The following is a 5,925-nucleotide window of genomic DNA, read 5'->3' as shown; positions in this document are numbered from 1 at the left end:
CTGGTTTGAAGAAGATGAATTCCTTTGTAAATTGTTAAATTTAAGGCAATAGTAAACTATCCTAGTAGAAATGATTAGTAAACAGCTGGAGATGTGGAACTAACAATTTAATTGAAAGAGCAAGTATAGATATATAGTCATCCCTCTCATGGTGAAAAGCAGTAAACAAAAATGGATGAGCTTTTTATCCACTAGGCAAAATGACTGATTAAGAGAAAAGGCAAGAGAAGCTAAATGACTATTCTTTCAAAAGTCATATGTGCTCGTCATGAGTCAGCTACCACCCTAGAGGCTAGGAATGCACAGCAGGGCCTCATTAGTTGAGTGGAACCACAGCCTGATCCTGGAGCAAAAAAGTCCTTCATGCTGCTCCCAATGCCTAACTATGGACAAGGTATTGAGCAATTTACCACCAGCTCATGCCTTTCCACATGCAAGCCACTGGCTGAATTAGAAGATGGGTAATATTTTACTCCTACAAAGTCCATGTTTCTTGACCTTCATGGAATCCTACATGGATATATTTATGTATGTCTCTCAAAAAGGCATAATTCTCCCTCTCCCCATCTTCCCAATTTTTCTCAAGCATTGGATTTTATCTGATGTTTTTAAATTCCTTTTTAAAAAAAAAGAATTACCTTTAAAGAAATGCCTCTCAGAGGTGTGTATACATTTGAAGTCTAAAATAATTGCAGATGCATATATTCCAGCTTTCACATCTCTCTTTCTTCAGAGGGGGAACTCCCACTGAGCAGTTTTGTGTAGGGAGTTAAGGGGCAAAAATGTCATTCCCTGCTGGGGGTGGAGGCAGACAAGGCAGAAAATTGTGGGAACTTGACCTTTGGCCTCCTAGTGGCCAAAAAAAAAAGAAGAAGAAAAAGAACAGCACTCAGGCTCCATATGTGAAAAAAACTACAGAGAGTTTTATTTATTTATTAACATTGTTCTTTGTTTCATGATACAAAAGAAGCTAATAAAAACTACATGAATATTAAAGGAGAGAATCTTTTTCACCTTGGTGATGTTTCTGCTATCAGATCAGATCAGATCAGCCGCTCAGTCGTGTCCAACTCTGCGATCCCATGAATCACAGCACGCCAGGCCTCCCTGTCCATCACCAACTCCCCGAGTTCACTGAGACTCACGGGTTATTTTTTCCTCCTGAAGTTTGGATTCCAGTTTACCAAGCAATCAGCATACTGCACAGTCAGCCCTTTGAGGGCCTCATGCTTTACTCAGCTGTTACAGAAAACCAGGACCTGTGGTGATAGGACCCTGAGAACTTTCTGGCAATAACATTAGCACTCAAATAAAAAGCTCCATTGTCTAAACATATTTTAATTCTCCTTTTTCAAAAAGTGAATTAAAATTGTTTTGAAAACAGAAAGGAGGACTTCCCTGGTGGTCCAGAGGTTAATAATCCACCTGTCAAAGCAGGGACACAGGTTCAATTCTGGAAGATTCCACATGCCACGGAGCATCTGAGCCCCTGTGCCACAACTACTGAGCCCACGAGCCTAGAGCCCGTGCTCCGCAACACGAGCACTCACTGCAACTAGAGAAAGCCTGAGAGCAGCCAGAAGTTAATTTAATTAATTAATTAGAAAAACAAAAGCAAACAAACAAGCAACAACAACAAAAACAGGGGAGTCCTGGAGCTTTCTTCTTCTCACAAGAGTCTCTAAGATTTTTAAGATGCCATTATTAGTATATTCTCAGTGAAGTCTCTAGTGATTTACAGTTTAAATCAGTCAAGGTAATGTGTTTTTCCATGATCAATCACAATTCTGAGTTTGTTTAAAGAGAGAATTAGAGACCTTGATAATCATCATTATGAATATATATTGGGCGAAGGTGACTTTTTTCCATTGAACATAATTTTTAGAGGATGAAGTTCCCAGGAAAGCATGCATTTAAGACACTGAAAACAAAATTTGTGCTTTATTCAGTGTTGCCTTTACCCATTCAAAGAAAGAGATTCTTCCACAAACTATGCTTGGATGCTTGGGGCTGGTGCACTGGGACGACCCAGAGGGAGGGTAGGGGAGGGAGGAGGGAGGAGGGTTCAGGATGGGGAACACGGGTATACCTGTGGTGGATTCATTTCGATATTTGGCAAAACTAATACAATATTGTAAAGTTTAAAAATAAAATAAAATTTAAAAAAAAGAAAGAAAGAAAGAAAAAGAGTGGCTAGAAACGTAAACATTGATAGAACATCCAAGCAAGTGACTTGTTTGAGCAGGGCAGAGGCCCACTTGAAATTCTTCTCTCTCATGCGATCATTTGCGGTGGAGCAACATAGTGGTCCTGGTCAATGATGAATTGGAAATTGTAAAAATAACACGGTTCATATGGTAAAGAATCCACCTGCAATGTGGGAGACCTGGATTCCATCCCTGTATCAGGAAGACCCCCTGGTGAAAGGACTAGCTACCCACTCCAGCGTTCTTGCCGGGAGAATTCCATGGACAGAGGAGCTTGGCGGGCTACAGTCCATGGGGTCACAAAAAGTCAGACAGGACTGAGCAACTAACAAAAATTTTTTTAAAAAGGAAAATAAAAGAAGAACTGATTCTTCACCACAGAGATTGAGAAGCACTGGCTTGCAAAGCTGTTGGTTAGATGTGCATACTCTGATACAGCTTGGGGCTTCCAGAATTTCAAACAGCCTGAGTTAAACTTTCACAGATGTTCAAAACTAAATAATAATTCAAGGAAATCTTTATTCCCAATGAAACCAAGAAGCTAAAATTTTTTAAAACTGAAAGAGTGAAAAGAGATTCTGAGTTGCTCCACAATTTTATTTGTGGAAATGTTTAGGGAGTAAAGAATAAATTTTGTATTACACTGTATGCAAAACAAGGTAAAATAAGTTAAGTATAGGGGAAACCAATGTATTTCCAAAGAAACTCATGGCAGACTTGTTTATAATAGCACAAACTGGAAACAACCTAAATGCCATCAATGAGAGGCTAGTGAATTACATACAGGGTGACACCAACATGCCACAAAATAGTTTTTAGTTGTTATTAACAGATTGAGACATTTCAACATGTCCTGATATGTCAAGATTTTTAAGATATATTATCAAGTAAAAGAAAAATATCAGGATACAAAACAGGATATGATGGTGCAATAACTTTGTATAAAGGATAGAACACACATGTGCACACATGTTTGAATGCATGAATTACACTGGGAGGGGGGGTTCCTCCAGGGCAGTTAACTAGGAACCTGGTGCAAAAGGAGAGAGAAGTTGTCTTTCTTTTCACCTTTGCCCTTTTGTATCTTTCAGATTGTGTTCAATGTGCAAGTAATATCTATTCCCAACAATGTATTAAAAATAATAATTAAAATATCAAAAACATAAGTTAGAAATACATTATTTACGTTCAACTATCCCCATAAACTGAAATGACATCTGCCCTTTAATCTCTCTGCAGGATCTGGCATGGTGCCTTCCATTCAATATTTGCTAAATTGTTGAACTAAAAGTAATAGCTCATACAGAATTTTACATACAAAAAAAAAGGAACATTCAATATTTATCTTTTAAACTTGATATGTTTTCAAAGAACTAAATCATTTTAGCCAAAATGAACAAAATACATTGTGGAAACAGATTAAAACTCTAAAGCTGCTAAAAGACTCTGGATCAACTTTAGAATCAAAATTTCCTGCAATCGGATAATTTACCCTGATCAATTTAATCAGTAAGTTAAGAAAATCATGAATTTACAATTACACTGTAATTTGACTGAAGAAGATGGAATTATTAATATATGTCATCCCTGGGCAGCTCTTCAGTCTTTCATTAATTTACATGAATTCACAGATTCAGCAAGACTATTCCATGTTTGTTTAGATTGCAGCTGAGAAAATAATATTGTTCAGAATGAAAATGAAGATAACAGTGAGAAATTAAGGAAAGAGTAGAGAATCGGGTATTAGGAGCTCTCTGAGGAAGTGCATGCATGTGTGCTAAGTCGCTCAGCCGTGTCCAACTCTTTGTGACCCCATGGACTGCAGCCACCAGGCTTCTCTATCCATGGAATTTCCCAGGCAAGAATACTGGACTGGGAATCTCCTCTAGGTATCTTCCTGACCCAGAGATCAAACTCATGTCCCCTGCTTTGGCAGGTGAACTCTTAACCACTAGACCACCAGGGAAGTCCCTCAGTTCAGTTCAGTCGCTCAGTCATGTCCGACTCTTTGCGACCCCATGAATTGCAGCATGCCAGGCCTCCCTGTCCATCACCAACTCCCGGAGTCCACACAAACTCATGTGCATCGAGTTAGTGATGCCATCCAGCCATCTCATCCTCTGTCGTCCCCTTCTCCTCCTGCCCTCAATCCCTCCCAGCATCAGGGTCTTTTCCAGTGAGTCAACTCTTTGCATGAGGTGGCCAAGGAATTAAGAGTTTCAGCCTCAGCATCAGTCCTTCCAATGAACACCCAGGACTGATCTCCTTTAGGATGGACTGGTTGGATCTCCTTGAAGTCCAAGGGACTCTCAAGAGTCTTTTCCAACACCACAGTTCAAAAGCATCAATTCTTCGGTGCTCAGCTTTCTTCACAGTCCAACTCTCACATCCATACACGACCACTGGAAAAACCATAGCCTTGACTGGATGGACCTTTGTTGGCAAAGTAATATCTCTGCTTTATAATATGCTATCTAGGTTGGTCATGGGAGAAGGCAATGGCACCCCACTCCAGTACTCTTGCCTGGAAAATCCCATGGGCGGAGGAGCCTGGTAGGCTGCAGTCCATGGGGTCGCTAAGAGTCGGACACGACTGAGCGACTTCACTTTCACTTTTCACTTTCATGCATTGGAGAAGGAAATGGCAACCCACTCCGGTGTTCTTGCCTGGAGAATCTCAGGGACGGGGGAGCCTGGTGGGTTGCCATCTATGGAGTCGCACAGAGTTGGACACAACTGAAGCGACTTAGCAGCAGCAGGTTGGTCATAACTTTCCTTTCAAGGAGTAAGCGTCTTTTAATTTCATGGCTCTAATCAACATCTGCAGTGATTTGGGAGCCCAAAAAAATAAAGTCTGACACTGTTTCCACTGTTTCCCCATTTATTTCCCATGAAGTGATGGGACCAGATGCATGATCTTCGTTTTCTGAATGCTGAATTTTAAGCCAACTTTTTCACTCTCCTCTTTCACTTTCATCAAGAGGCTTTTTAGTTCCTCTCCACTTTCTGCCATAAGGGTGGTGTCATCTGCATATCTGAGGTTATTGAGATTTCTCCCGGCAATCTTGATTCCAGCTTGTGCTTCTTCCAACCCAGCGTTTCTCGTGATGTAGGCTGCATATAAGTTAAATAAGCTGGGTGACAATATACAGCCTTGACGTACTCCTTTTCCTATTTGGAACCAGTCCCTATATAGCTTTAAATGCAAATTTTACCTAAACATATCTAAAGTGCCCAAAATAGGGATCAGATTTTTTTTAACCTAATATGAAAGTCATATGAGCTTTCTTTAATTGAACTTACTGAAATGCATTGTTGGGGATTTTTTCCACTATTACCATTTCTTTTATTGTGATGAGGAAACTTCACAGCAACCAATAATTCTAGCTTACCTCATATAAGAAAAGCCATCTTATCTTGAGCATCAGTTCAGTATATATTAGTATTTCATTATAATTTTGCTCTAAAGAGGTAGGTCTCGATTGTATCTATATATATGGTTAATTATGTAACCTGAAATTTACATCTTAGCATTTAAAAATGCTAAATGTCTTTTTAGATCTCAATCTGCTTTTGATTTTTGTTGTTGTGTCCTTTCCTGGACATTGGTGTTCCAGACAGAATAGGTTTGATTAGCTGCTTCCTCCCATATTTCCTCACATGCTTTCCTCTGAGTAATGGCCACCCTGACCTCTTAAAAGTCAAGATGAACTCAGTC

This window comes from Bos javanicus, chromosome 8, assembly GCF_032452875.1.
Source record: "Bos javanicus breed banteng chromosome 8, ARS-OSU_banteng_1.0, whole genome shotgun sequence".
NCBI classification, from domain to species: Eukaryota; Metazoa; Chordata; class Mammalia; order Artiodactyla; family Bovidae; genus Bos; species Bos javanicus.
The sequence above is the reverse complement of the archived record's forward strand: the minus strand, read 5'-3'. Positions refer to the sequence as shown.